Source organism: Syzygium oleosum, unplaced genomic scaffold (assembly GCF_021117445.2).
Source record: "Syzygium oleosum isolate NSW1041296 unplaced genomic scaffold, Sole_v2.1 Sole_v2.03, whole genome shotgun sequence".
Lineage (NCBI taxonomy): Eukaryota > Viridiplantae > Streptophyta > Magnoliopsida > Myrtales > Myrtaceae > Syzygium > Syzygium oleosum.
The window spans coordinates 13,572,315-13,591,960 of record NW_026607487.1 but is presented as its reverse complement, the minus strand read 5'-3'; the positions used below and the strand labels follow the sequence as shown (position 1 = coordinate 13,591,960).

Here is a 19,646-nt window from a genome sequence, read left to right as displayed (position 1 = left end):
TGTCAGACAAGGATCATGAAGAGAGGGCAAAAAGATGTGAAGAGAGGCCCTACAATCTTTATGGTTGGCCAGGGGTGAATTTGTTGTTTGCTGATGTATTAAAATAGGAAGCAAGGGAATAGGGTGTATAAGCTAAAATGTAATTCTTTCCTTGTCGACTTCGGTTTTGACCCGAGGAAACAATGTTGTGCATAGCTCCTGTGTGATGATTGGACCTCTCAAAAGTAACGGTATTGAAGAACTTTTCTTTATGTCTATGTACCATGTATTATTCATAAACATATCAAAGCACTATCGAAAAAGCAAGGAATATTGAGTGAGAATCGCTAAACTTTATTGTAGTTACGACTTGGAAGTAATAAGAATGGAGTGGGGGTAGGATTTTCACGGCACTAGGCATTGCCTTCAGGCGTTGTTATATTCATTTAAGTGGAAAGATATCATCAGTCAATGCTAGTCTCGCTTGATGATATCTTCCTCTGTTTCCAATGACCAAAATAAGACCAAATCACAGTGCATAGGAACAAGAACATTCCATGCCACATTTAAACTTCTGACTAGGTTTGAGTCCGAATTTACTTTCTGAGAAGTGAGTTAGCCACTCCTATGCAATTGAATTAGATGCACAAGAGAGAGGAGAACCGCCTAGGAAGAAAAAGGAAGTAGTATTGAGATTGATTAACCCACCTCTTCCAAAAATAGGACCCCTTCAACCAAAACATAAATATCATCAATGTAGTCACAGAAAAATGGATCCTCTTGGGACCACGAACAGTTATCAGTATGGACAAAAACCCCCCTACTTCTCATCTAAATCCCCCCAAAATTAACCATGGACGTGCAAAAAATGGCAGCCCATGTTTATCAATTCGTAAAGACCTAAACTTAACCAACGCAGTGGTACTCTTGTGTACATTATGTTTTGGGTTACATCTCTGACAAAAACATCAAAACATGTTGAGCAAACTCCACTCATCAGACTTGTCTGTCCAGTTGCCATTTTGTCTATGTGGGAATAAAAGGATGGCAGACGGATCGTGTAGACCTCGCTCCTCCTGTGCTCAAGGCCACAAGCAACCAATACAGTATGAGTGGAACACCTCGCTATTTCCTTAAACTCACCATGACCTGTATCAACGATCATATCGGTAAGTTCACATGCAAGGCACCTTGCGCACCAAGGAAAAAACAAATGCAATAAGCACTTGAAAGAAAGCATCATAAAGAGAACAAGCACGGGATTCTAGAGCATAAAATGTATAATAATAGGACCAAAAATCTAGTAGAACATATATAACTCGCATACCTAAATCAATTTCTCTCAAAAGGCTTTTGACCATTGATTGCAATTCCTCTTTTGCTCTACGAAAATGGCTATCTTCACATCCTGCATAAGGAGATGCAGCCCCATCAGAACCGAGGCTGGATCGGCTGCTGGACTGATGATGCTGGTCAGGAACTATAGTTGAGCTCATCCCTACACGTTCGTCCAGAAGTGCCCGGCCAGAACTACTGGGAGTTCTTCTGGACCACCATCACAAGCACTATGCGAAATTTCACCACTGTCTACCACCTGCATCCACCCTCGATTATGACTCCAGAATGATGCGTAACATACAAAATGGAATACCAGGAAAGTGCAGTCAAGTATCGTAAGAAATCAGTATTCAAGAGTCCCCGGTTCATGAGGAGGCACCGGACAAGACTCTAAAAGGATAAAAAAAAGCATATTGAACCACGGCGACAAAAAAACGTTAGTGAAAGATCATTAAGCGAACCTGATCACCACGCATTCGAAGTGACTCAAAATCGGACCTTGGTTCAAACATTCTGTCAAACACATGATGCGCAGTGGACGTTCGAGCAATTAAAAGCTTCGAACGCACACCAAGACTTGAAAGAGACCATCAAAACACACTTGTCCAGCGACATACAGCCATAACAAGTTCGAATTCAATCAACTCAGAATTAAAATTTTCCATCTTAAAAGGATTGAAAAAAGGGTCAAAGAAATCAAAACTTCCAACATATCTCAGTGTTCGATTGGGCGCATTGGCAGAGATGTAGAACCAAGCAAACAATTAGAGTAATGCAAGTTTCATCATCCGTACCTGAATGAAGTGAAAATGGGATCCCCAAATCTCGGTCGCCCCAGCAGATTAATGGGCGAAGGAAAGCTGCGCCGGAGCAGAGACGGAGCGAGCGAAAGAGCAGCGAGCGAGCGACGTACCGAGCGCCGGATTTTTTCGAGAGCGAGCGTGCGCTGGAGCAAAGACGGAGCGAGGACGAGGGACCCAAACCTTGGCTTCGTCGGAGAGGGGGGAGCAACGAGGAAGCCGAGCGAAATTTGAGAGCGAAATCGCAGAGATTCAAAATAAATTTGAAAGCCAGAGAGGAAAGAGCGGTGAGTTTTCCTCTTCGATGCGAAAACGAAGGAGGAGAAGAGAGAGAAGAAATAAATGCGTGCAGAGGAGAGAGAGAGAGAGAGAGAGAGAGGCTAACGTGCATGGCTAAGCAGAAATAATGAATATTATTTTTTTGTGCAAAATTTCCATCCGGGCGAGCCGGCCCCACAAGCGCCACGTGGACCACATGGCGCTTCATGAGTGGTCCGGGACCACGCTGACTTGGCGGTCCCGGACCACCTAATATTTTCTCGTTGTTTGATCTCTTGATTCAGACCATGACTCGGTCAACTCTTGGGCACATATAATATATTCTACTGTGGGCACCTTTGGGAGGTAGAAGTTGAAGATGGTCTCCGTGCGGTCAATGTCCAGAGAAGAACTGAAGCGCCGAACCGAGTGCTTGACGTGAGTCTTCGTGAAATTACATCCCGGCGTTTTCTTTATGCGTGATATTGAAGAAAAAGTACGAGTGATTTGGCAAATTAAATCTTGTGATAAGATTTGTGTATAATTTCTTCGTGAGATTGAGAAATTATTTCATGAGGAATTATTGGGGCTAAACACTGCGTGAGTTATTGAGTATAATTGAGGCTTGAGAAACACTTAGAGTATTTGAGTGACTCGAGTGTGGTTGTAATCTCCGTTGTATCGCTTGATCTATAGTGAAATTCCGTGCTGCTCTCCCTGTGGACGTAGGTCGACACGACCGAACCACGTAAATCTGGTATCCGATTTATTTTCTTATTCTGTCAAATTTATTGTTCGATCGCTTGGCTTCCGCAACAAGCTAAATGGAATAAATTATAGTTTTTGGTTCATGTACTTATTCTGCAAATAAATAAATTTTCATTAGTGGTAACAGATGCGATCATCTAAAAATATTGATGGTGCAGAGGACAGTAAAAGGGTTTTGACGTCTCTTCTTTATCCCTAGAGCATTTTTTTTTTTTTGTAATTTCTAGAGTTGTGGGGGAGGATGGTAGATAGAAGTGGCACCGTGTGGATGAGAGGTTGGCCTCCACAACCTGTAGACTCTCCCTATCAACACTTCAGAGAATCGCACGAGCACAACTAACCTCTCCACTTCCTTCACTCTCTCTCTCTCTCTCTCTCTCTCTCTCTCTCTCTCTCTCTCTCTCTCTCTCTCTCTCTCTCTCTCATTCCTGTATGTTATATCTTCTCATCAAGCACTAAGATCCGGAGCTACATGTAGGAGATACAAATTAAAACCCTAAAAGATGAACCGTTCGTCAAAGATAGCTGCAGATGATGCATGTATTTCAATTTGTGAGCACATCAGTAATTTGACTTCTCGATAACAGTTCACGGGTACGTTTTGATTCATGAGTCCATTTGCCATTCTCATATATGAGCTAACCCGATATTCAAGCATAAGTAAGAAAACGCAACACAATCCCTTTTGTGATATTTATGATTTAATATGGTATCAGATTTTTAGGAATTCTTGTACTGATCCATGAAGCAATATATGACACTTGTCACGAACTAGTTTTTTGTAACTCGAGTTCGTATTCAAGCGAGCCGCTTAGGCTGCGAATGACAGCCATTCTTTTTTAGAAATCAATTTCTGGCCAAAAATTGATTTTTTTTTTCTGTTCCTGGACGAGTTTCTAAGCAAAAAAATAAGTTTGATAACGACACAAAATTTATGTTCCTGAAACAAAAATTTGTTTAATAACGGCACAAAATTTCTCCCTCTCGGGTGGCCGGTGAGTGAATGACGGGCGGATGGCGGCGGCGGACAGCGAGCGGCGGACGGTGGGAGTGAACGACGGGTGGCGGACGGCGACGGGAGGAGGGCGGCCGGCAATGGGAGACGGTGGCCAGTGGACGGCGGGCGGTGGCCCACGGCAGCCCAAGGGGGGAGGCGGGCGGCGGCGAGAAAAGGGAGGCCGGCGGCGGGAGACGGTAGCCAGTGGACGACAGGCGGCGGCCAGCGGTGGGAGGCGGGCGGTGGCCGGAGGCGGATGGCGGTGGGAGGAGGGCGGCCGGCGGCAGGGACGGTGGCTAGCGATGGGAGGCGGGCGGCGGTGAGAGAAGGGCGGCGGGAGACGGTGGCTGGCAGTGGGAGGCGAGCAGCGGTAGGAGGAGGGCGACCGACAGCGGGAGACGGTGGCGAGCGACCGATGGACGGCGGGCGGCGGCAGCCGGCGGCGGGAGACAACAAAAGGCCGGAGGTGGCGGCCGGCAAGTGGGCGGCGATGGGCGGTGGCTGGGCAACCGACTAGTAGCGAGGACAAGCGATGAGAAGAATTTTAACTTCTTATTTCTGTTCCAAATCTATTTCTGGATCAAAAATTTGTTCCAAAAATAAAAAATGAAATTGCGTTACCAAACGGATTTCTGTTCCAAAACCATTTCTGAAATAAAAATAAAGAAACAGAATGGTTATCATTCGCAGTCTTCGAAGGAGAGTCATTCGACAGTTGAATAATATGTATATACATGGACTCTTGATGATAGAGGACTATTATTAGAGTAGAGATACGTAATTAGAGCCTTTTCTTGTACACTAGATCAACCGTACAATTTCCAATCATGCAGGAGCCAGGAGCTACACAGTTCTCAAAAAGGGTTCGTGACCTTAAGAGTAATGGCTTTGTAGTTAGTAATATTTGCCACACGACGAGGTGTGTACGTAAGAAACTCTCTTTTGGAGTTAGCATTTTCTATGTCCTGTGCAAACGCTTCACTCTTTGGAATTTCGGAAAGTGATGATTGGTGAACGGCAGTGCTCGTGGAAACCGCTTGCCCATCGCTCTTGTTAGCAATGGAAGTAGAGAGATCGGTCCGGGGTAGCTAGAGATACCAATCAAAGATGACGATGAATTGATGAAGGTTTGACGATTGGATCGAGCGTCAATCAGCTTAATCGGCTCGACAGACTCGCTCATCGTATCAATAATGGGTTTCATCCACTAAGTCTGACCAGACCATAAAAAGCTCTTGAGGCGGACGATTAAATACCTACCTCTAGTTTGAGGCCCAAGCTAACATTTCTTTCCCAAAAATCTTCACAGAAGTACCTATATTTTTCTGGTATTACAATCTGAGTTTGTGAAATAAGGTTCTTTAGGCCTGAGGCATGGTTTGGTAGAGCCGGCCAGCTAAGTCTGATTTATTGAATCATCAATTGAATTGGTCTTGCAGTGTGTGTGGTGATAGAAGTGGTCGTGCGCGCTCACCAGTTGCGGTTTTGTGCTGCCGGTCATTGTCGTGAAGCTAGCCTTCAATGATGGTGCCAAGCAACCGCAAGACAGTGGCAGCGACGAATCGTGGGAAGTGGAGGCTAATGTCTTTGAAATGACTACGGCAAACAAAGCGACGAATTCCGGAAAAGATTCACGTACCTTGCTCAAGAAGATTATTCATATCCCATTTTTCTTTCAATTATGAAAGGATAAAAGTTTAGACAGCTTCCTAATTAACCAAGAAAATATGTGCGACCATATTCTCTCTCTCTCTCATTTTTCTTATAGGGGGTTGTTACGGGGGGGCAATTGCACATGAACATTTCCTTTTCTTGCTTCACCCGTGAGTCAAAAGCCTCGCACGTGCCAAAGGGAAGTAGATACAAACAGTAGCTTCTCCCACGCTTCCACCCTCTTCAATGACCTTTCTTCTCTATAAATTCAGGTTGCACCTCCCCAACGTCACAAATAAGCCTTCCTTCACGAGTTGATCATCTTCATTTTTCATCAACTATACCATATATATTTGGCTCCTCACCGTCTTCCATCTCGTCTTCGCGTGTTGTGTTGCAAAAGATTGATGGATGACCGAGTAGTATGTGGCGAACTTGGGGAAAGAGAGAACAAGGAGGATTCAATTAGAGTCGGAGATGAGATCGACTACGCCTTTGGAGAAGATGGGTGAGTGGTTTCCATGCTATGCTTGTCCAGTGATCAGTCCTTTTGCAGGTTAATCTCTCTTTCGTTGTCTGTTCGACCTTGAGCACATGTTGTTAGGACTTGCATAAAAACCCTAGTTTTGGAACAGATTTTTCTTACATCATGATAAGTTCGTACTAATTGGTTAGATATAAGTAACCCCTACAATGTTTGTTGATCCTAACCAAACCTGTAAGTTAGCGATATAGCCTGGTTGATCATGCATACGAGTCAGCGGTAGAAGATGAACTTCGGATTCCTCATAAATATAACCAGACCTCCACATCGCTCCACCATATATTCTTGCACTATATCACAACTCTTCATGGTATATCATTTTTCCCCTAAATAGTTCTAGGATGTTTATCACCAGGATCGTGCAATCTATGGTGAAGAAACTTCCTCCAGTCAGACCTCTAATAGGTTAAGTGCAAGTAAGGATATGACCAAAAAAAAAAATTCCGTCAATCAACAGTCAGATCAAAGGAAGTTTCCTCTAACCAAAGATAATGGAGGAAACATGGACCACTCTGGAATAGAGGGTTTTTCCTCGAGAAAAGTATTTAAAAAGTCCTAAACATTTTCCATTGGTGCCAATTTAGTTCTAAACCTTTTTTGGTGCCAATTCAGTCATAAACCTTTTACATTGGTGCCAATTCAGTCCTAAACCTTTTTTTTGTACTAATTCAGTCCTAAATCTTTTGCATTGATGCCAATTCAGTTCTAAACATTTTGCATTGATACCAATTTAGTCCTTCCGGCTAATAGCTATTCACGTGTCGAAGGACTGAATTGGCACCAATGCAAAAGGTTTATGACTGAATTGGCACCAAAAAAAGGTTTAGGACTAAATAAGCACCAATGCAAAAAGTTTAGGACTTTTTTTACACTTTTCCCGTTTTTTTCTCATAATGTTGGTCTCGATTAGTTAGTCAGTCTCTTCTTTCTTTCTGGTCAAGATTGGTTGGAGTTTGTCGAGGTATAAACGGTTTACAGTGAAAGAAATGAAAGAGATGTATATGGCTCACCTCATTCAAGATCCATGATCTGAGAAGGAAACCCAAGCACAAAAGAGATGGAAGAGATTATGATGGACTGTGGTAAAATAATCAGAAGCTAGTTCGGCCTTTCGATTGATTAGGGTTGACCTGTATAGGCCCTTCAAGTGGTCCATGGGTTACAGAGGAAAAGACATTGAAAGCAACCATCGTTGTCTCATAACACCCATTTTTTAAGAAGGAAGAAGCTCTTTAGTTTACTTTGAGGCATCAAGGAGGAGGAGGAGATTTTGTCGTAGAGACCGTTAATTAGTTCTACATCCGGCTTGTATATGATACCAAATCCTACAGTCTAATCATGACATCTCTCTGACCAAAAAAAAAACAATCATGACCTCCCAAATGATGGGTCAAGATATACAAAAACAAGAAGTCATAACTTCAATGGAGCATATAAAGAAAAGTTTTAAGTACGTAGGGTCAATGACCCTTGGAATCTTCCGAATAGTACTTAAAAGCATGAGTGGAATTATATGCTGGAATAAAGGGTATATAAAAAAACTGGTCTGCTTGCTGTCTTCGGTTTTTTTGGAGATCCAACGGACATTCCTATTTAGGAAATGACGACCAGCAAGTACAACGTTTTTGGAAACTCAGTTGCTACTGGCTCGTCTATCTAACGTGTTCCTAGGGACACGGAGCAGCTGCCTCTTGACTATTCTTCTTTATATGTGATAAATACAATCAATCCCCATGTTGAGGAGCATTATTCATAAAGGTCCTTTAGCTTGTGCTAATTCCTAATAAGTCACTATTTTCGCCATGTCTAAAAAGAAAGATAAAAGGAAAAGGGTCTTTACCAACTGAAAGAAGAGAAAAACTTAGGCCTAACAGTCTTTTAAAGGTCGAACTGTCGACGAATGTGGGATGCCGATGAAGGACTGGTTATTTGACAAGAATTTGCATGGAAATCAACACTCTCTCCGATACTTTCCGCTCCTCAAGAGTCCCAAAGTTACAGATGAATCAGGTCCTCTCTCTCTCTCTTGTAATTTATTGAAGGAGATTATCTGTTCCAATGATGATTAGTTAGCTGCTAAGCAATGGCCTAGAGATGGATGAGGTGGAATTTATATTTCTTTGATGATGTGAAAAGTTTCATCTTAAACAGTTAAATCCAATGTTCGTGAAATACTCTGTTAAATAGACATAGCATAGGTATGATGCAAGTCATCGATCAGTTAAAAAGTTATTACATACCACAATATTTCCTTGTAGTAACATTTATTATAACACCACCTTATTATAACCAGAGCTGTAATGCAGACAATTCGTATGTAGTACGTGTTACAACCCAGTATAATAATAGTTTATTCCCCTCCCTCTCTATCTTTCTCACTTTACTAAAAGTTGAATGATTCTCTAATCAATTATAGAAACCTACTGACATGATAATCTGAATGCACATTGAGATGCTATCGATGATTTTCATAATGTTGTAGATCATGGGAATATATATTGATTATTTAATTAATGACATTGCATGTTATGTAAATTTGATCATAATTTTTATAAATTACCGTTTCATACTAAGTCGATAATATGCTTTCTCATAATTTATCACTTAGCATATTAAAAAAAAACTCAGTTATTTGAGATAATAAGTAAACAACAATGTACTTGTTAGTAAATTGATTTAATTATCATATAATTATATGAAATTTGATAACTCTATTTATCATAGTGAAACTATCTTAGCACTTATAAAAAATGTCCCTTTTTAATATAATTAATATTTATGAACTATGTAATAAAAAATTAATCAGAAATTATTTTTTTTGGTCAAAAGTCAGATATTATTTAGTTCTTTAGTTATGTATGATTCATACTATGACAGTTAAGAAATTCATTCGTCTATTACTCATACTATATCAAGTATGAAAATTATTAAACTGAGAAAATTTAATGAAGAGTAATGACATTCTAGACACTTTACACCTTTTCCTTCGCTATTACAGTATTAAATCAAACATTCTAATAGCAGTATTTCATTACCTAAATCGATAATGTAATGGCTATTAAGTCTCCTCTATTACAGCCGCCATAGCTATTATACTACAGCCTAACCATTAACATGTGCAAGGTACATAGGCTAAGCGTGTTAATCAAATAGACGATCTATTCGCAATAAAATAAACAAAAGAGAAATAAAATAAAATGTAGAATTTATGTGATTCCAACATTCAATCACTGGGAAAGTAATAGCGACAAGTCCACTAGGCAGTGCGCGAGCGACATCAAAATTATTGCTTTATCCTAATGTCGGGTATTGGATAAACTTAGCTCAAAATCAAGAGATAAATCCAACAAGATCTGTGCATAAGTACGGAAAAATTTCGTGGTCAGCAGTTTCTCAACTTAATTTTTTATAAACGTCATTTTTACTTGGGTAAATCTTTCAAAATAATCTTGATTGAAGGGTTTGTTTAAAGACACTTTGACTGCTATTTTTTTAATTAATTTGTGTAGCTTTAACGATTAGTTTTTTAATGAAACTGAATTACTTGCATTCTTTCGATTACATAAGTACAAACATGTAGAATTATATACATTTTTTTTATCATTTTAGAAAATTTAAAACATTTCAAAGCCATTTCATGTACTTTCACAAATTATATCCTCACTTTTCATAACCTGAATTTCTTAAAAATTTTATAACATTTTGGAATCTTCGTGATAATAATGCACGTCAAATTGGAGTTCAATTATTGTTCTCTGGGCAAGTGATTTTACAGTGACAGTGAGACAAGGTTGTCCGTCTATTCTTATCCTTGTATATATGAGGAAAAGTCAAATATGCTTCCTAACGTGGCTGCAAGAACACGAGGAAATCATAAAACTTGTTAGCATAAACTTAATAAACACTTTTATTAAAATAAACATGGATTAACTTAATAAACACTTTCATTGAAATAAACGATTTTCGACCACGAAAACTAATCAAATAGATTGATACTGAGTACAAGACCACAACATTTTCTCGCACTACATGCATACGCATTAACCTACCGATATATATAAACTTCTCGAAAACATAAATCGAACACCTATCATGCGTGGATTTGATATCAAAGAAAATAATCACCGAGATCTATGTGGGATCAAATTAATAGCACTAGAAGTCATGTGGTAAGATCTCTTCATCACTAATTCTACGCATCTTTTTTTTCATAACATGGGGTTTCCAAATCGTGTGGCTCAACCAATCTCACGGATACACCCAAACTGCCTCATCTGTATGCGTCAGCCACGACTCCACCCAAAGGGTGGCAAGCCTGCCCTCCAAGGTAAATATGAGGGAATAACGTTGTGATTTGACCGCAGGAATTTGCTTTATCTAGAGTAACCGATTAACCACTGAGTCAACCGTTTTAAGAGTTAATATCTACTACTTTGTTTCATTTCATTGTAATAGTAAAGGAATAGGGATGAATATCCAAAATGCTGCTACTCTCCAATATTATATAAATATTATATTTTTACATATAATTTATCACTTATTTTATTGGCTAGTTAACAATTTTACCTACAAGTTACATTATGAGTATTATGTAATAAAATTATGAAATCTAGATTAGATGAATTATATATATTATGAAAATTATAAGAGTCATCTTTATTGTTCAAGCTAAATCAAATATTTGTAACCAATATTGTTGATATCTTTCATTGTAAAGAACAAATAACCAAAGCTTTGCCACTTGAATAACATAATGTATATGCGAAAATTCTGTTTTTCTGGGATAAGATCGCTATGGATGCATACAGAAGATCATATTAAAAGTGCATTTGGTACAATCCTCCCCCTAAGGTAGGTGAAGGAGTCCCATGGTCACCTTGACCGAGAAAAGTCATAATTCACACATGCGACACGTCATATTCCATTCGAAGGCTTGGCCACTACCAAACCAAGAGGTTTGAAAATTATATTATAAGCATCCTAAAATTATAATTATAGAGTTCCTACATATACGATAAAAACTTTTTTTGGCTAAAAACAAGAACATCTGTATCTGTTGAAATGTCATTATTAGCATACGATAATTGACAATACTATATTAAGTGCCAAGGAGTTGGAGTAGATTTCCTTATTTTTGCACCTGATTTTCAGCAAGCCAATCCTTTTAAAAAGTACTTATTCAGATAAGTCTACTGTAGTTAAATTTTCTTTGGCATAATTCAACTTTTTATATCGTGGAGACGATAGGAAATACTTGACTTTTGGCCACAATAGTAATAAGTTGATGACTTTTCATTAGGGGTGTCAACGGGTCGGGTCGAGTCGGGTTTTCATGATACCCGACCCGATCCGAAACAATGAATATATGTGCTTGGCCCGACCCGAAACAAAACCCGAACATGATATAGCAGCACAATCGGGTCGGGTTCGATTCGGGTCGGGTCGGTTCGGGTTCGTGTTTAGAGGTTTACTAATCATTATTGAAATGATACATCACGAAACAAACCATTTGGGACAACTAAATCCTCCCATTCATAAAAAGTGAAACATCAGACCAGACGGAATCACCAAGATAGGAGAAATTTCACTCTCGCTAACTGGGCAATTCTCTTCTAAAGCTCCAGAACTGACAGAAACATGAATAGTACCACAAGCATCCAGATTATGGTCACACATATCAACACTAGGAGTTGTAAGCATGTTCTTCTATCTCCATGCAAGAAATGGAAATGCTGAGTAAATGCATATGCATCAGAACAATCCGAGAAGAAGGCTCGATGACGTAGACAATCGCAAACGATAGCAAGCGGAGCATTGAACTGAAATTTCCAACTCGATTTTCTCGATCAACTCCAGGAAAAACAAATTATCCTGCGCCGATATCGGCTCCTGGGCATCTTTCGCTACAACGATTAAGAATGCGACATCCAATTGCACCGAGGCCGACCCAATCGCGACCAAAACCGCGATCATCACTCGAGATCGCAGCGAACGACGCAGGAACAAAGCCGGAGGCTATTCCTCTTCCGAGAGAAGTCGATCGGGCGCGGAACTGCGGGGGCGATGAGATCGGGTGGGAAGGAGGACTCACCCGGAAGGCTGGGACGGTGACGGCAACCGCTGCGACGGAGTCGGCGGAGCCATGGCGGCGGTTCCTCGGAGTCGGCGATCACGAGCTCCGCCCAGGCGCCGGCGAGAGAGATCCGGCAATTGAAGCAGGGAGAGGGATCTCCGGCGGGCGAACTCGAAGCTCGCGAGAGCCTCGAATATGGAGGTCGAAGGAAGGAGGGAAGGCGACGATGAAGTTCCCATTGCGAGGAGGTTTCCATCCGTCACTGACTTCTCGGTCCGGAGCTTTGGAAGAAGATGATAGGGTTTCCGGCGCGCTTGGAACAAGAAGGACAAATGGCTCTTGTTTGTTTCGGGTGGGCTTGTTTCGGGCGGGCTCGGGTAGATCCAAAACAAGTTTAAGCCTTGTTTTTACTGTTACCCAAACAAGGTAAGGCCAACCCGACCCAATATGAAAATTCCTTGTTTGGATCGGGTCGGTTCGGGTTGGGTCATGTTTGAGCGGGTACTTTTGACACCCCTACTTTTCATTAGTCCAAAAGTATAGATTTCGTCACAAACCAAGTGACGATCTACACGATTTATCTACGTAAAATAGAGGATAAGAGAAAGGTTTAGCATAATGAAAACTCTTTACACTGTAATATAATAGCCTAGATAAAACTAATAATAGAGATACGAATATTGATTCATAACATGACTTGAAAGATTATTACAAGTATATGAATATGGCTCACCTGTTTAAATATTCAAGATGCTCGAAAATTTTAACACATTGAAGACCAAACCATGCCGCATAAATACGTTTTGAACAAAAGTGAAACCAAACCAAACCAAACCGATTGTATTTTGGATCGCAGTTTGGTTTGGTTTGATTTTCTATCTATTTTTTTTTTGGGTTAAATCCACTGAAAGTAACATAGAAAGAGTAGTAATTTCATGAGGAATCAATAGATAGTACTAAATTAAGTTCGCACAATTACTCTGGGCCTTAAGTGTAGTCCTTTCTTTACACCGGAAACTACATAAAGGCAGCGTGCATGTGCAACTAAACACAATATATTTAATCTTTTGGGTGGTCATTTTTTATATTTTGATATAATGTTTTCCATTCTTTATTTCAAGTTGTTAATTTTCGTACAAGTTTTTTCTATATCAAGACTGATTTCTTGACCATAAAGAAGAAAAAGAAATGTCTCTCGTATTTATAGTTCTGAAGAATTAATTCAAACTCGTAACTTTTTAATTGGCCACCATCAGCCAACAACACGCGACGCAAGTTCTATGGATTGTGTAGCAAGAAACAAGATGTTATATCTCCTTCGGAACATTGAGTAAGAGTTCCTCCAAATCAGCACGTGCATGCAATCTATTTGCCACAGCCTGCAAGCGCAAGCGATCTGGTAGACAGAAGTGTGTGACTAGTGGTTAATCGGGGGAGCATCATGCGTGACAAAAGATGTGAATAGAATTAACTGTGTATGTCTGATATTTAGCTCTGGCGAATGTACCATAGAATTATACATCAGCCCCCCAAAAAGAAAGGAAGAAAAGAAAGGAGACGATAAAACTATTAAACTCGTGTTGTGGCATGGGGGTTGAGAAATAAAGAAATGGTGAGCGAAAGTCCTACATGCACCGCAAGTCCGCTCCTCACATATCTCCTTCACCGAAAACATTTCACCTGCGAGTCAAACCTCTCCCCGCGCGTGCCGAAGCAAGAAATTATTGAGAAACTCACACGCTTGATCTCTCTCTCTCCCTACCTCTCTCTCTCTCCATCTCTTTGTCTATATAAAAGAAAGAATTGTAGATCTTATCAGGAGAAAAAATCGGCTTCGCAAGTTGTTGCCTCAACCTCTCTCTCCATGATAGCGCAACACTTGCTCGGTAATCGTAGTTATCTGTTCTTCTTCCATGCTTATCTTCTCCTTTGTCCTCTCCTTCTTTTTAGGCCACCTTCCGTATGTTTATCGTGATTTTGAGGCTTAAAGCTTGCATGTGTCGGTTCAAGTGTTAACTCCGATTAGCTGGTGTTGTTACTTGCTCTCAGATGCCGTTGGCGAAGACTAACGTGTTACCAGATCGAGCTTGTTGTGTTCAGCATACATTCTAACTCGACTGGTGAGTGAATTCTATGTGATGCTCGTCAAGTGAGTGGCCCTTTGCGGTTTTGTCCTTTGGTTCGTTGTCTGTTCGACCTGATCATATGTGTTCGGGATTGTTGGGAAAGACCTAGTTTTGATCTTTCCAACCTAAAAACGAGTTGGATCATCCTAAGACCAAGTCAAGATATCAAGTACTATCATATCTGTCGTCCAACAGTTGAACTTTTTTGACCGGAGAAAACATTCTTAGAAGTTTTTTGTTTTTTTAAATTTTCTCAAGACAAATCAGCCAAATATCTTTGATTGACTGTTAAGTCTTACATATGATCTCACACACGCATGGAGTTCTCTAAATCCCGTGTTGGTTCGTTGATTTTCCCTCCTATCGCACTGTTGGCAAAAACCTAATTTTCATCTTTCGGAGCTAACAAAAACTTGAATCTTCCTAAGGCTACTTTTGTATATCAAGCACAATCATATCCATCGTCGAACAATTTAGATCGTTTGACCCGAGAAATCATTTTTAGGAGTCATCGCCATAATGTTTGTTTTTTTTTCAAGACAAATCAACCAAGTATCTCCCATTGACCTATGATTCTTACATATGATCTCACACTTGCACGGAGTTCTCTAAATTCCGTGTTAGTTCCTTGATTTTCCATCTCTCTCTCTCTCTCTCTCTCTCTCTCTCTCTCTCTATATATATATATATATATATATATATATATATATATACACACACACACACACACACACACACACACACACATATGGAAATCAATATGGTGTGAAATATTCTCTTCTCGAGTGATTTTATGGCGGTTGAGCGTTTTTGGGTTTGAACGACAAGTAAAAAGTAGAGGAAACCCCGCTCGGTTCCGTAATTTAAGTGAGGGGCCTTGGCGGTGGGTTATTGGGCTAGTCTCCCCCGAGGTATAGGTGCCCCGATTACCTGTGCGGGCTCGTCCCCGGGGAATGGTGGCGGATCCTCGGTTAGAGGAACAAACCTTACCCAAAAAAAAAAAAAGTAGAGGAACAAGGTCGTCCTCAACTGTTGTGTGCTTTTCAATGTCTACATATATATGAGCTAATTCTAAGTTAAAAGCTGGCTGTGAAAGGGAGATTGAATCGATAAGAAAGCTACATCTCATGGTGTAGGTCTTGCACTTTGTCGCTTCGTTCCTTAGCGACGGTGGTTTGATTATTTATGTCGCGGATTTTACCCTAATAGGCTTGCGACAGACGGAAATTAGGATAAAAAAATAGAGTGAACTGGTGCGGGTAGATGATGTTTATTTATATATATGAACAACGTGGGAGAAGATCTTGATTCGTGGATCTACATAACCCTTGTAGAAGTAAGATATTCGAAGCTTTTAAGGAATTGATTGGTGAGAAGTAGAAGGATATTCAATTAGCCAGATAATGAGAACAATGAGTTATGTAAACATCTGACACGTGTGACTATCAAAATCGGGAGCAGATAAGTTCAACCAATCAATTTTTTTGGATCAAGATTACTAGTTTCAATCTGTGCATGATTAGAAAAGTTAAGTTGCTAGGTGGAGGAAGACTATGCTTATACTAGGCCTCTATACATTATTGATACAAATGATGCCGAATACTTTGATGTGCCCGAAAATCATGTCACATAAAGGACATTTTGTTCTCTTTGTAATAGTCTGGACCACGTACATGAAATTTCGCTTGTGAATCATCTGATTTTACTGCGTTCGCGTCAGGAAATTCTGTTCCATGAACGGTACAAGTTGCTGGGGACACTATAGCTCTCACTCTCAGGCTCATGTTCCCGAGAGGACCCAACAATTATTGTGTTAGGTTAGCTTTTAGTACCACTATAACATTTTGTGACAGCGTCATTGTCCGCCAGCTGGGAGTTAAAAGGTCTTTTTCTTCTTTTTCTTTTACCATGCTGTCAAAACTTATGTTCGAGCACCTCGAGTCACAAGTAATTTCTAAACTAAGCCAAACTTGCATCATGATAGCCCTCTTTAGCAAATACATAGGAGGAGACGGCGAACAAAACGCTTCTTCTAAACAAGAATAAGTTCATGATAATCTCTCTTTTCTGCGTATAATATGTTTCCATTCGGTATTACGAGCCAAGACTCGCCTGCCATTACTTGGTAGGATAAACTATGAGTGTCGACAACCTTTAGGATTTTAAATCGATAAGTTGATGTCATTGCGTCTTCCTCATAAGAAAATCGGTTGCAACAGTCTCGATCAAGACACATTACGATAGAGGTTGAACAGACAACGAAGCTGAGGTAGGAGCAAGAGGCTTCTCAGTTGATGAGTGTTTGCATGGAATTTGACACCCTTAAACCCTAGTTAGTTCCTTGTTTGATATTGGTGCACCATATGAACCTCGATAATGAGCAAAGCCCAGGAGGTAAGTAGTCAAGAAGTAGGTACTGCCTTCTCTCTCTCTCTCTCTCTCTCTCTCTCTCAATTAGGAAATGATATGTTATGATTTTTCAACCACTGTTTACCGTATCATGAATCCGCTACTGCTTTAATGGAAGTAACTGATGTACATCTTAAAGTCGCCTGCAGCTTGTACATGTAGTTTGGGTGTGTAATTATAAATTTGTCTTGTATGATATCCATTCTCGTTATCACTAAGTTTACAATTACAAGTAATGAAACTAGTCAGTTATTTAACTTCATACACAGGATGAAGTTATAAGAAAGGACAAAAGGTAAATGAGCATCCAACTTATGATTATCGCATGATGATGATGATGATGATGTAAGAGGGTGGTTTCCAAGTGTTTTCCGTTGCTTGCGATGCATGAAATCGCCAGCTTTTACTCATCTCAAGTCATGTCTTAGCTAGAACCATATGCTTTCTGTTAATACTTTGTTTGTAAAATTAATTAAAAGGTGTCTCGTTCCCCATAGAATAGATGTGAGTGTGTAGGCTAATATATAAGTGTGGAAATCTTCTAATCTTACATTCGAAGACAATGTGCTAATTGGGCTAAATCCTATAATACCCGAGTGCGAGTGCACGATTATAAGGCGCACTTAGCACTTTGCATCCTTGTGGACCAGAATTGGCCTAATTAATGGTTATTTTTTTTAATTCGAATTTATAACTTCTGCCTAATGGTTATTAGGCGTTCTTGAAAAGTTGTATCTATTCAAACATAATTTTTCACTCTTTTATATTCAACGTTTCTCGTTCAATATTTTCACTTCAGTTTTCGTTTTGTTTTTTAAAATACAACATTTATTCACCAATTGTTTCCTTTTGAGAGTTTTTGGAGAAATACTAAACCGTGGACCAGAATTGGCCTTATTAATAGTTTTTTTATTAATTCAAATTTATAACTTCTACCTAATTGTTAGTAGGCGTTCTTACAACCTTTGAAAGGTCGTTTCTATTCAAACACAATTTTTTGTAATTATATATTCAACATTTCTTGTTCAAATGTTCTTACTTCTAAAGCAAACTAAATACGAGATTGAGAAGAGGATTCGACATTTCTTATGGGCTGGTATTACAACTAATCATGGATCGCACAAGGTTGCATGGCAAGAAGTTTGCTCACCTAAAAGGGAAGGATGATTAGGATTGCTTGATCTGAACATATAGGACAAAGTTTTGTTAGGCCGCACACTGTGGAACCTCATCAATGATTCATCATCTTTCCTTTGGAGTATTTGGGCTCACAACACAAAATGCAAAGACATCCCAATCATGTGGTTCGACATTAGGGATAATATGGGTTGAGTTGGCGTTGTCTCGTCAAATTGCAACATGTTCTAACCTCGGTTATATCTAGCTCAAGCTACTGTTGCCGAGATATATTTGACGAACTTAGACATGGGGGACCAATTGTGGAGTGGTACAACCCAATTTGGAGCAGCAACATTAGCAAACAATTTTATTGGCTGGCTAGTTTATAGAAATAGACTACCGACAGTAGAGATGTAGCTCGATGGATGACTTCAATTGATATTCAGTGCAACTTTTGTAGGGTCGAAATAGAAGACAGGGTATATCTATTCTTCCAGTGTGAATTGACAGGTGGCATATGGTGCAATATCCTTGCACAACATGGGATTAGGTGTTCTTTAGAAGGATAGAATGAGGAACTTCAATAGATGAATTGGGTAACAAAGGGAAAACACTTGGCAGCGAGACTCCACATGATCTCTTTCCTAGATTGCATTTGAATAGAACAACTTACACAACACAAGCACTGAACTAGTTACTTTTCACCTGTTGAAGCTCCAACGAATTCCGACTAAAAGAAAATGGCATTATTCTACGATATTTCACTCATGTTTACATGGACTCCCAGTTCATCTATTTTCGAAATAAATGTATCGAATAGTAGAAATTAATGCAACTTCTACCACAAAAATGATGAAAAGCATTTTGAACTGAAATTTCAATTCCCAATGTCTGAGGCAAAGTCAGCATGTAGTTTGGAAACTTCTATTGACCCATTAATAGATGAGGACCATCAGAGAATAAAAATCGAGAGGTTTAAATTACTACAATGTCTAGGTTCTTCTTTCTCTTTCTTTGTTCGTAAAGGAGGATTCTATTTCACCTTTAGCAGGAAGGTAGACAATAACATCTAAAAACCATTAGATAATCTTTAAGTTGCAAAGGAAGCTTCAAGCCACAGAGTAGGCCAATGTACAATTACTTGAACTTTTAGGATACGTTGCTCAATTCGAGACTTCCATTAAATAAATTGTCATGTCATGTGATTTTACTAACAGCAGTAAGTACAATTATAAAGAAAAAAAAAACAAAAAGAAAACCACAGTCATTGTTGCTCTCCGCCATTGATGTCCACAATGGCTCCATCATTGAGTTGGTTTGTGGTGGTGAGCGAAGTGTGGTCGTGGTGGCGAGTTGGTGACAATGAGCCAAAGACTAATGAGGCTAGGGGTGGGGATGGTTGATGCGATGGCGATGGCGGTGGCGGTGGCGGTGGCGGTGGCGGTGGCGGTGATCCTGTTGGTGATGGTGGACGGTGGAGAATTTTCTAAAAGAAAAGTTAGGATTTTTTGTTGGGTGATAAGGAGAGAGAGGCTACTGTTGTCGACGATCTTAGTGTCCATGCCAACAATTTTCTGTCGGC

The 19,646-nt window shown here is 39.9% G+C and overlaps 3 long non-coding RNA genes across 3 annotated transcripts; 1 reads left to right on the top strand and 2 right to left on the bottom strand.

Annotated features, from left to right (window-relative positions):
* Positions 1-690: 690 nt before the first annotated feature.
* On the bottom strand, positions 691-2,491 carry LOC130137775 (uncharacterized). Its single transcript, XR_008816200.1, has 3 exons — positions 2,112-2,491; positions 1,307-1,573; positions 691-1,128 (listed from the first exon to the last, which is right to left on the bottom strand). It is a non-coding gene; the product is annotated as an uncharacterized LOC130137775 (long non-coding RNA).
* A 4,647-nt stretch (positions 2,492-7,138) lies between these two features.
* On the top strand, positions 7,139-14,828 carry LOC115670844 (uncharacterized). The gene is made up of 3 exons (XR_004004544.2): positions 7,139-8,347; positions 13,551-14,296; positions 14,460-14,828. It is a non-coding gene; the product is annotated as an uncharacterized LOC115670844 (long non-coding RNA).
* Positions 14,829-15,042: 214 nt separating this feature from the next.
* On the bottom strand, positions 15,043-15,359 carry LOC130137838 (uncharacterized). The gene is made up of 2 exons (XR_008816295.1): positions 15,253-15,359; positions 15,043-15,210 (listed from the first exon to the last, which is right to left on the bottom strand). It is a non-coding gene; the product is annotated as an uncharacterized LOC130137838 (long non-coding RNA).
* Between the last annotated feature and the right edge of the window lie 4,287 nt (positions 15,360-19,646).